Source organism: Euprymna scolopes, chromosome 30 (genome assembly GCF_053919585.1).
Source record: "Euprymna scolopes isolate OS-2025 chromosome 30, ASM5391958v1, whole genome shotgun sequence".
In the NCBI taxonomy this organism is placed as follows: Eukaryota; Metazoa; Mollusca; class Cephalopoda; order Sepiida; family Sepiolidae; genus Euprymna; species Euprymna scolopes.
Window position 1 is genome coordinate 9,841,540 of NC_136511.1, and position 13,236 is coordinate 9,854,775.

The 13,236-nt window shown below is 34.7% G+C and overlaps 1 non-coding gene across 1 annotated transcript; it reads right to left on the minus strand.

The window, feature by feature from the left end:
• Nucleotides 1-6,933: 6,933 nt before the first annotated feature.
• On the minus strand, nt 6,934-7,006 carry Trnar-acg (transfer RNA arginine (anticodon ACG)). Its single transcript has one exon. It is a non-coding gene; the product is annotated as a tRNA-Arg (tRNA).
• Nucleotides 7,007-13,236: the final 6,230 nt, after the last annotated feature.

Here is a 13,236-nt window from a genome sequence, read left to right on the forward strand (position 1 = left end):
ATATATGTATATATATTTTTTTCTTCTTTCTTTATGAGTGCAGTGCCGAAATAACGTGTTTTTATTTTATTTTTATTTTTTGGCGATAGCCGGCGGGGATAACAGTTTATATCAATGACAAAAGTTCCAACTCACCTTCGTAGAGGACCCTGTTTTTTTGTTTGTTTGTTTTTTCTTTTAACGTTAAATTTGAGATTAACGTTTTCTCTTTTTTCCCTTTGATTAATTTGAGATTAACGTTTTCTCTTTTTCCCCTTCATTTTTATCGTTGATGGAATATCAACAATAAAAAAGAAGGGGAAAAAGAGAAAACGTTAATCTCAAATTTATCACACTGTATCCTATAGTTATATATATATATATATATATATATATATATATATATATATATATATATATATATCGCACTGTATCCTATAGTTATATATATATATATATATATATATATATATATATATATATATATATATATATATATATATATATATATATATTGACGTCCGTCATCTTTGGAAATGTTTCCGCAACTGCCTTCCAAAGTTGGAAATTTTTGGTTGTTGAATTTCGGCGCCAATATTTTTATTTTTTTATTTTTCCTCCCATCTTATTGGTCCATTTTGATCGCATGATTTTTCTTTCCGAATCGTGTGATTCTTTCGCTTCCTTTTATGTGATCATCGGTATCATCATTTTATATGATCATCATCATCATTATTGAATTAAGTTCTTCTGGGTTTTTTTTGTTTTTTTTGTTTTTTTAATATGTACATATATACAATTATCGTTACACCCTAACACATTTCGGAAAAGAAAAATGTTTCATTTTTCTTTTTAAATCCAGTCCCTGGATTGTACATAAGTTTTCACATATCTGGGCATTTGGTTTTCATTGGACCTGCCTGGAAGTTTCCGATTCTTCTGAGTTGATTTCTTGGCATCTCGATAGGATGTCCGCTACACAGTTTTCCTTTCCTCTCACGTAATTTATCTCTAAATTGTATTCTTCTAGGATGAGGTAGCAGTTTTTTAATCACCTGTTTTTGTTCCTCATTCTGTTCAGAAAAACTATCGGGTTGTGATCGACGTATACCTGGGTAGGAGTTTTTCCTCCAGTTATATATATCTCAAAATTGGTTACTGCCAGCACAAGCGCCAATTTTTGGAACAAGCGATGAGTTAGGATACATTTGTAAAAAAAAAAAAAAAAAAAAAAAACTCGTCTGCCAAAACGAAAAAAAGTATTTTCTTTTATTTCTTCATGTAGAAATTTTTTGCAAGTGTTTGTTGAATGTGGAATACATTGCTGCAGGACTGCTTGCTACTGATTGCAACTTGGTCGTCATCAGATTTTATGTTAACATGAACTTGTTACATACAATTCTAGGAGCAACCAAACGTAGTTCATACCATTGATCAATGCTTGTACTCGCATAGTGTTCCTCATCTTTCGGTTAATAATGATTCCTGTTTCACTCTTCCTTATCCTCTAGAGGCTCTGGTCTTGATGAGTTGTGACCCTAATATAAAAACAAAAATTGCTCTATATGTGTCTCCGAAGAGAAGCAGTTAATGTGTGACCAAACAAGATGGCGGATCGATACTAACAAATTCAGTAAATATTGATCCGTTATATTTAATCAAATTACGATTGTTAATTTGTCTTTCGTCTGGTTCCGATATTTCGTGATTATTTCGATCAGAATTCGTTTGTTTGTTTGTTTTTTATCCTAAAAGCCAGATGCGATCATCTTAGAAGCGAATCAGACTAAAACGAAAAAAAAGTTTGAAAAAAATCTTTCTAGCACATTTAAGGTTTTTTTTTAATTATTATTTTGATTAGTTTTATGAGATCAAGGGAGCTAACTCTGTCCTGGAGCTAATGATTTCATTATGATTTGAATTTATATCAGAGGGTTCTTTTAAGAATAGACACTGTTCCCTTAAAGGTTGCTATCTATATTTCCTGCCACCTTGGTTTTCCAGGGATTGTTTTCAAGTATTTCTTAAGATTTGTTTTTTTTTGTTTGTTTTTTTTGCTCCGACCATGTTTTTAAATCATTCTTTAAGTCTTGATATTTTATCTTTTCTCGTTCAGTGTATACCCCCATATTCCTAATAACCTTAACTCTAACCCTAACCCCATACTCATCTACATCTCGTATGCCGTGGCGCCACTTAGGACTAGAAGCGCTTCACGCATCCGTGCTGCTGGAAATTGTGTAAAAAGAGAAAAGAAGATGAGAATTTATCTGCTTCGAAGCGCATGAGATGTGTTGCGTCTCAGGCATCCATTTTCTAGGGATAAGAGAACCTGGGTTCACAATTGAAGATAAGAAGAAAACCAGAATAAATAAAAAAAAAAAAACATTTAAGCAAAATCCTTCGTGCAAACATAATTCAGAGTGTACCTCTACATTCCTACTAACCTTAACCCCATACTGACCACAACAGATATTCATTTCGTATGTCGCGCGCCTCTTAATTCGGTGTTATCGATTTAGTCTAAGGATGTTTCTTTCATTTGAGCTGATAGTCAATCCGTAACGATACAAACGAAAACGAAGCGCATGAGATGTTTCGCGTGTCGGGCCACAGTTTTTCAGTGATAAAAGAACTTTGGTACATAATTGCTGATTTTCGTAGCTGAAACAAATTTGCCTGCGTGAAAAACTAATATATTTTTTACATAGGAGGCAACAGTTATCAAGGCCCAGAGGTCACTCGAGGATAAGGGTTAAAGAGTGCACAGTAGTCAATGGGACAATATTGTAGTATTTGTTAGCAGTAGAAAATTGGTAAATTGGTTTACTTAAGGGAACATCTCATCATAGCATTTGTTTACGTTTAGTGTAATGCAGTCAGCTGGAAAGCAGGCAAACGTTGGTGTGCAGTTCTAAGAAAGAAGCTTTGTTCGTGGAATCTACGTTTAGGTTTAGGCACAGATAAAGAGTGGGGGAATTATTAATAGTGCTTTCAGCTAGACGAGTGTTTCTCGTGAAGGTTACGCGAGAGGGGGCGCCATAGATTATAACTGAAAATAATGATAACACAGAGACAGACTCGCAACGTGTCTTCTGTGAGAAAGAGGTTGCAGGAAAAAGAAAAGGGCATCCTCTACTAGGCTACGAAGTCTATTCTGAACTCTGTCAAGGCAGGATAAGATATTTATAGCAGCTCCTGCCCAGATGTTGCAACAGTACTACATCCTTGGACGTACCTGGCTCTTATAGAGAATTACATCAGCAGTGAAATATTTATTGGATCGATAGAAGTATCCCACTATTTCCCAGCGACCTAATGTATATGTGTAGTGATAAGCTGACTTTAAAAATATATATCTTTACCAAGTCATAATTCTTTACCAGGTCACAATTCTTTACTAGGTCACAATTCTTTACCAAGCCACAATTCTTTACCAGGTCACAATTATTTACCAGGTCACAATTCTTTATCTGGTCACAATTCTTTGCCAGGTCACAATTCTTTACCAAGTCACAATTCTTTATCAGGTCACAATTCTTTACTAGGTCACAATTCTTTACCAGGTCACAATTCTTTACTAGGTCACAATTCTTTACCAAGTCACAATTCTTTACCAGGTCACAATTCTTTACCAAGCCACAATTCTTTACCAGGTCACAATTCTTTACCAGGTCACAATTCTTTACAAAGTCACAATTATTTATCAGGTCACAATTCTTTACCAGGTCACAATTCTTTACCAAGTCACAATTCTTTACCAGGACACAATTCTTTACCAAGTCACAATTCTTTACCAGGACACAATTCTTTACCAGGTCACAATTCGCCCATGCATGTAGTATGCAACACCTGTGCTGATGCATCTACCACTAGTTTTTCTTAGACTGTGATCAAAAGAGAATCTCAAACATAATAGGTCCTGCTCTATCGACCAAGCTCCAATCCCTAACTATCGCCGCAATGTCGTATCTCTGTGCCTGTTGTACATATACTTTAATGAACTCGCTCTGATGAACTCATAAAACGTGTGTCCCCTCGAAGTACATGCTTACCGATTAACCAAAGATGCAGTAAATCCAATCTTTTCACTGTTGGAATTCTTGGATTCCGGAAAGTCTTCTACTCTAATAGTTTTTCATTCGGAATGCTAGACTTCGTAATTCCCTTCCTGCTTCACTGCAGATTTTTAAATGTAAAGTAAACAGTCATCTCGCGGTGAAAATTACCATAGTCAACATGCTTTGATGCAGTGAAAGGAAGTTTTAAAAAGCAGAAATGTGAAGCAAACTGGGAGTTGAGTTTTGGGTAACAGGAAGTATACGTTGATCTTGGAAATTTGCTAGATATTAATGCAGTTTGGGTCGTCATTGTAAACCTCATTATATCAAGGTGGCAAGAAAGTTATTGCGGTTTTTAACTTTTAAATTTAGATCAACATATCTCGGTTCTAAACAACATTTATTGATCGAAATAAGCACCATCAGAATCAACACACTTTTGCCAACACAAAACAAGTGTATTTATGCCAGTTATGTAAAAATCTTACGTTCTGGTGGCAATGAAGTCGCTAAAGGCGTTTTTGATATCGCTTAGGATTTTTAAACATTTCTAGTGCAGAAGCTTTGTCGAGATTAAAGTGGTAGTCGATAGGTGAGACGTCTATAGAGTATGGCGGATGATGCAAAGTTTCGTAGCCCAATTCATTAAACGCCTGTAGAGTCGGTTTAACAACGTGTGGTCGGGCATTGTCGTGAAAGAGAATTGGACCTTTTCTGTTGACTAATGCTGGGTTCTGTCGGAGTTTCTGATGCATTTAATCCATTTGTTGACAGTACTTTTCCGCTTTAATGGTTTCGCATGTATTCCAAAAACTGTAATGGACGAGACCAGTCGCAGACGACCAAACAGTCAGCATGCCATTTTGGTGCAACTCTGGCTTCGGGAAGTGTTGCGTTGCGTCATCGGCGTCTAACCACTGAGCTGAGAGTCGCTGATTGTCATAAAGAACCAACTTTTCATCGTTCAATTTGTGAGGCACCCAGTCATCAAGTATTTTTGTCTTTTCAATCTGTCTCAAGTGGTTGAAAATCATCGTATATGTTACAGAATTCAAAAGCAAGTTCTCGAATAGTTGTACGTGGATTAACGTTTCTGAATTGATCGTTATCAACATCTGATGACGATCACTACTCTCATCATCTTCAAGACTCTCATCGCCGCCACGAAATTTCTTAAACCACCATTGTGCTGTGCGTTCAGTAATGGTTCGTTGACGAAATGCTTTGTTAATATCATGAACTGTTTTAGCAGTTTTTCGGTCTAGCTTAAGTTGAAATAAGAAAATTATGCGACTTTGCATTTTTTCTATCTTGTATTCAACGTTCTGAAATGAAGACACTTGTTTTAAAACGATTGTAATTTAAACGATTAAAAAGAGGGAAAACCGGTCTTTAAAATGGTATATAAAGTAAAGGCATTATAACGGAATACATCATTTAAAATCAAATTTTAAAATTATCTAGTCAAACAAAACACAAACATTTACATACATTCTTTTTCCCCTACACATTCATAAAACACCACAATGATCTTTCTTCTCAGCTACAATATACATATTGCTCTATTGTAAAACATCGTTATCTTCATGGCAAGTGCTCAACTGAGCTTCAATCTATGGGCTCCCCTTGCCAAACTTTCACAAGAAACACTCGTCTAGCTGAAAACACCATCGATAATCCCCCCCACTCTTTATCTGTGCATAAACCTAAACGTAGATTCCATGAACAAAGCTTCTTTCTTAGAAGTGCACGCATGTGGAACTGTCTTGCGTTTTCCTGCTTTCCAGCAGACTACAATCTGATTTTCTTCAAGTCCAACGTAAACAAGTTTTTGATGAGCCGTCCCACTTAAGTTAACAAATTTACCGAATTTCTATTACTAACGATTGCTATATTGTCCAATTAACTACTGTACACTCTTAACCCTTATCCTCGAGTGGTCTCTGAGCCTGGATAAGTGGTGATCCGTATGTAAAAAAAAAACTACAAAACATTTACAACAAACACGCGTCTAGCTACAACCATTGTTAACAATTACCCCTATTATCTATTTGTAACTAAAACTAAATGTAAATTCCATTAACAAAGTTTCTTCCCCAGAACTGCCCGCCTATAGAACTCTTAACCACATGTCTGCTTGCCACCTGAGTACAACATGGCTGTTTTCAGGCCTTGATAAATGGTTCATTTCATGCAAAAAATCTGATCACCAAGAATGGATTGCTGATGGCTATCATCAAGAAAGAATGAGACGTGTAGACACCATTATCTTCCCTGTTTTGATTTTTATCCAGTAAGTAACGATATTACAGTATAGTAACTTCAAATTCCTGCTTTCTACGTCGCACGATATATCTGCAGCAGTGACCTCAACTCACCAAAAAGAAAATTCTATCCATGTAATTGTTAATCAAATTTACAGTCATTTCATTAACGAATTTATGAGTGGCGTTCTTTGAAAGGCTTCAAGTGGACTGGGATTTACGATGCGCTCCGGATATTTCTCTTTTGGATGATAATTGGAACATTCATGATGAAAGGACGAAGATAAAGTTTTCACTTGACATATACTAAGTGGCTTCAATAAGTTTCCAGACGTTTTTGTACAGGCATTTTAAATTTTACCACGTTTTGTTATCATATTAAGTAGCGTTTACTGACCCAAACACCGTTTTTTTTTTATTTCAAACTAGCAGGTGCGCTGCGTCAGCACATACCACTCCGAGTCAAACACAAAATCGAGTACACTCAACATCAAGTACACTCGACATCGTCTTACCATCAACGCTTACCTTTTGAACTCAGAGTATGGGAAACAAAATCACTGAAAAAAAACAAAAATGTCCTAAGGATAATGAGTAAACGTTAGATAAAATGATGGTTAAAATTATTACGAACTTGCCAGGATTCGAACCTGGAATCTTCTGATCCGTAATCAGACGCGTTATCCATTGCGCCACAAGTCCTGTCTGTATGTCGAAAGATGTTACCGCGACTGTATACAGACAGTGCTAAATTCCGTTGACATTGGCAGGTAACTTTTTCGACTTGTACGAAACGACCGAAAAACCCTTCTTTCGGGCTTTTTGTGTGACTCGGCGTTGTTCGTTACGAACCATATATAGATAAGGATAAACTAGGCAATCACACCTTTCAGGGAAAAAAAGATTTTTTTAATTCGGTGCATCCGTTCGATGCATACACACGCATAAATAAATAAATAAACATTCAGAATTTTATTAATAGTTTCATTCAATTCATTTCAATTCAATTCAAATAATAGTATTGTAATTAAATATTATAACGACCGGTGTTATTTGACACTACATTCCATCTAAATAATCTTCCGAATTGGTGTTGCAATCCAAGATAACATCTTCGTTGAATAAATTAGTGAATATTTTCAATGGCTCTTCACGTATTCATCCGGGGTCATGGGAATAATGAGTCCACTTGACTCCGAAACCAATTTATTCAATGGATATGAACAATGAACGGATGGAAACTCCTTGGGATTCCATTTAGAAGCAACACATTCACTACTAATGAGAAGACCAGTAATGATTCGAAATGTTTGGATGCCTACGAGGTAAGAATATGACGGAATGAGAAATGGCAGACTTGAAATTACAATCGACATTTTGAATTTCGCTTGAAGAAATGTCTGTTCACAATTTGGTTAAATCAAGATGTCTATTCAGTTTCCAAACATTGGATGATCTCGTTTTGTTTTATATGGTAAAACTTTTTTACATTTCGCTTAACGCAACAATTTTAAATACGTTCTCTCAATATACATAAATTATATATATATATATATATATATATATATAATTCGAATCGTTCGACTGGTAGTAATCGTGACACCCTGCACTGAAGAATCCCGAAAGGATGAAACACTAGTGTCTGTAGGTATTTAATTATTCTAGTAAAAAAATAATTATGACAGCCCCTTTAAGAAATTCGTTTCTTATCGTTGAGCACTTTCCGTTGAATTAAAAAAGTCGGTCAATTTAGCTCTTATGCGTAGATTATCGTATAACGATTTGATCACTGTCTGTCTGACGTAATGAACATTTAAATTAAAATGTTTAAAATTCAACGCTACTTCAAACGGTTAATAGTAGCCGAATGGATACGGCCTCCGCTAATCGAGCCAGAGATGTCTCGTGTCGCGGGGTTCGAATCGTTCGACTGGTAGTAATCGTGACACCCTGCACTGAAGAATCCCGAAAGGATGAAACACTAGTGTCTGTAGGTATTTAATTATTATAGTAAAAAAATAATTATATATATATATATATATATATATATATATATATATATATATATATATAGTAAGTTATAAAATGTATATGACGATTAAGCTACACTGAATATTCCGCGTTTTATCCACTCTAGGTTTCTTCAGGCTTATGCGCAAATTCTGTGGTTGTTTGTCGTTTTTATATGCGGATCTTCTATTGAGATTTTAGTTAGCCAGTCAGCTTTCTAGTATCCACCGCACCCTTCCTATCAGCCAATGAGCATGCATTTATCGGACAAAGGCCTATTTGACCTCTGGTTTACCTTTTCCTTTGTGTGTGCTTTATTTAGCCTGGATATTTAGTGTAGTTTAATCGCCATATACATTTTATAACTCACTAACTAGCTCTACCTACGTATTGAGCACTTTTGAAGTAAATACTTAAAGTTTAAGCATAAATCTATACTTTCGTATATTAATTTTATGTGAGTAAATTAAGTAGTTATATATATATATATATATATATATATATATATATATATATATATATATATATATACGTGTGTGTTCTCTTTCGAAAAATAAATGTTTTCAACTCTTGCTAAAGTATTTTTCAAAATGTTTATTAATGTCTTCTACTTCATATAAAATGTCAAGTGTTTAGACCCAAAATTAACGGAGGAGTTTGGTAGAGTCGGCAAAGGTCAACTCTGTCAACTTTGACCTGTTGGCAGCAAAACATTCGTTCAAAAACTTATTAAAAAGCTTGCTGGGTGTCTGAATACTTTTTATGTGGAATTTCAAATGTTTAGACTTAAAATTAGCTGAATAGTTTGCTAGATACCATGGAGGTAAAATTTTTTGAACTTTGACCCCTTTGCAACTACATTTTTGGCCAAAAATCAATTAAAATGCTTGTCCTATGTCTGAATACACTTTATATAAAATTTCAAATGTTCAGACCAAAAATTGGCTGAGTAATTTGGGAGAGACCGTAGATATCATTTTTTTAATTTTGACCCCAATTTTGAACCCTTAACATTTATTATTTTGGGCTCAAATCAAATTAAACAGTTTGATCCATGTTCAAGTAAGCTACATCTAAAATTTCAAGTATTTAGACCAAAAATTGGTGGAGGAGTTTGGGAGAGTTTTCAAAGGTTAAATTGTCAAAATTTGACCCCTTGACAACTCTCAATACCCCTTATGTCAATCTCAAGTATGTAAACTGAAAATTGACATAGTAGATAGATAGGAAAATTACACACAGACAGCCAATTTAACTTATATATATATATATATATATATATATATATATATATATATATATATATATATATACTAGCAGTTCAGCAGTTCAGCCCGGCCTTGCTCGGGTCCTATGTACTGTTCAAAACTTTATGTCAATATGTATATATTAAAAAGTGTGCAAATGTACGGTAATGCCTTTCTATATAATAGGCTTCCTTAATTTTGACCCATCACCTTTCATCGTTTTGGGCTCAAATCAAGTTAAAATATTTGACCCATGTCCAAGTAACCTACATCTAAAATTTCAAGGTTTTGGACCAAAAATTGTCGTAGGAGTTTGTTAGAATCTGAAAAGGTCAACTCTTTCAACTTTGATCTCTTGCCAGCGAAACATTCGCCCAAAACTGATGAAAAACCTTGTTGTATGTCTGAATACCCTTTTTGTATAATTTAAAATGTTCAGACTCAAAATTGGCTGAATAGTTTGCCAGAGACCGTAAAAGTAAAATCTTTTGAACTTTGACCCTTTGGCAGCAAAATTATCGGCCAAAAACTGATTATATAGCTTTCCCTATGTCTAAATACACTTTATGTAAAATTTCGAAAATTGGCTGAGTAATTTGGTAGAGGTTGCAGAGGTCAATTGTTAACTTTGACTCCAATTATGACCCCTTAGAATTTATTGTTTTGGGCTCAAATAAAATTATAAAGTTTGATCCATGTCCAAAGAACCTATATCTAAAATTTCAAAATTGCCGGAGAAGTTTGGTAGAGTTCTCAAAGGTCAAATCGTTGAACTTTGACCCGTTAACAGCCAAATTCCTGGCCGAAAATCGATCAAAAAAGTTTTACACGTCTTAATACCCCTTATGTCAAATCTCGAGTCTGTAGACCGAAAATTGACAGATTTATTGTGTAGGAAAATGTACACACACCAGACAGACACAGACACACATTTTCACTTTTATATATATATATATATATATATATATATATATATATATATATATATATATATATATATATATACTAGCGAGGGGTACCCGGCGTTGCCCGGGTGTTTGGGGGGGGGGTTAAAAAAAGTAAGTATGAGGATCGACCCGAACCCTTGAGGCAAAGTTGTACATTAAAGTGTGAAAAAAAAGTGCGATGTTAACTATTGCCCCACCGCGAGATGCTAACGGAAACACGTTTGAATTTATTTAATTACTTGGATTTAGAAGGTGCCCGTTTTAAATGAGGTCAAGTTTTGACTGCGGGATAGTATTCATTTACTGCTGAACGCTTCAGCCCCCCGAAGATGTTATAGTAAAAAGACTAACCCACATGCGGCGAGCGACAAATATTGAATATTTATCTTCCCGAAATCGAGCAAATTAAATAGACAGGCGAGCTTCGTTGTTAACTGTGGGATATTACGATTTGTATGTGATATAAAAGTTTTAAAAAGTTGTGAAGCGAGCGACCGCTTCTCTGAAAGAAGCCTTTTGTAGACACACAGAAAAAGCGAACGCACACGCATACATACATACATTTTCGCTTTTATATAATAATAATAATAATAATATATATATATATATATATATATATATACACTCCTATATTTTTTTTGTGTATATTAATATTCATATTAAAACACCCTTTTTTCTATTTATTCAAAAAGAAAATACAACTTTGTTATATACAGGTTCGTTGAATTGCATTCATCTGCAAAAGATCTAGCTTATTTGCATATTCTTTTAAACATTAATTTTAATAATTTCTTTACTAGTTTTTTTTTCCGTTTTCTAATGGGATGATTATCTTTAGTTAATTCTTAAATATAATTCTATTCATACAGATATTCTACATGATTTATACTTGTGTAATATTTGCGTAAAAAGATTATAGTAAACACAAAACTCTTTCTATATATATTTATGAATGTGTATGTATTTTGTTTTAAAAGATTTTACCTATCAAACGCATACGTCAGCATCTGGTGTGCAAACATGAAACTTCATAAATAGGATGTTTGAACCCATGCGAAATTAACTCGCATTGTGCATTCATTTAACTGACCTTATTTAATATCTAGAATGGACAATCTTCTACCCTTCACCTCTAAGGGACTCTCTTCTCCAACTGACTATGTCAACTCTTGGCTGATCAACTGACTCTTACTGACTGACTGACTCAGAATCCATAGAATCCTATTTTGAGAAAAGTCCTTTGTTTATGATGTCAGAAGTGTGTTTTCAAACATGGCTAAATTTTCACGTGGCTTTACAGATGTTTGTCCAACACACTTTTGACAAACAAAAGAATCCTCAATTCTAATCTAACCTATTTTTAAACAATATAAATTAACTCGCATTGTGCATTGATTTAACTGACCTTATTTAATATCTAGAATGGACAATTGATTCTTTTTTCCTATATACACAATATTTAATTATTTCTAATAGAATTTACAATAGACTTAATTTTTAACATTCCATTCTCTTTTATCTTTAGCACTTGCCGACAGGGTTCGATGCTAGGCTTATCCTAATCTCATTCTCACTTATCTAGTATGTCTTCTTATTTACATGGGAAGGGGACAGCCCTTTCCATGAAACACAGAGATATGTGCAGAACAGGAGACTTTGATGGTATGGCCACATTGAAAGAATGGATGAATGCACCCAGATTAGTAGATTTAGAACAATTGTGGTAGTAAGGTTATTCCACAAGAAATGACCTAGTAAAACAAGGCATTCAGCAAATGCATCTAAAACAGATATTAAACTGATGATGATGATGATGATGATGATGATGATGATGATGATGATGATTTGGGGTAGGGGCAGTAGATGTCTGTTCCTCATGATACCATCTTCCTGGGATTACTTTTTTATGGAGTGAAAGACAGTGTACCTGTGATATCATCCTCCCAGGCATTAATGCCATGGGTTAATGTTTGCCATAATATCATCCTCTCAGTTCTTACTTCCTACTTTGGAGGTCACTGTTATGTATCATCCTCCCAACCTAGCAAAAAATATTTGACTGAATGTATTTGCCAGGTGAAGGTCGAACAACGGCATTGCGAATATGCATGCGCAACGTATTAGCTATTGGTTCATGTTTTTATTTATAGCCTTGCCGGATACATGTCTTCATAGGTCAGATCTCAGAGGAAAAATACATCGTAAGTTTAACGTTTTGGTTTCGATTCTCGGTAGTGGCACATGGGTTATTTTTTTTCTTTAACTTTTTCAATCATTACTATATATTGGGTCCAAAATAATCTGTAATATAAATCTCATAAGTCTGTTTAAATGTATGTATGTATGTATGTATGTATGTATGTATGTATGTATATCTGCCTAAAACTTTCGGCAGAGGCGACGGATTTTTCACGAGATCGGTATCGTTTTGAAGCACGACCCTTCGGACGACAAGTATCGACAAATTGGCTAAAACCATTAATTCCTTCACCCTCAACAGGGCACTTTTCTACAAGGAGAAGTTGCTTTTTTACTGATATTTTTTAAAAAGTCATCCGCTCTTTTCGATTGACTAGCCTTAATTTAAACCTTCGCCACTTCCGGTTTGGGTGATAGACGCAACGGCAAAGACCTTACGTTTTTTTTACGTTCTTTTCCACTTTCGCGGTACGGGGTTGAGCATACCTGCCTACTACCATTTTTTTTTTTTTTTTTTACAAAACCCACA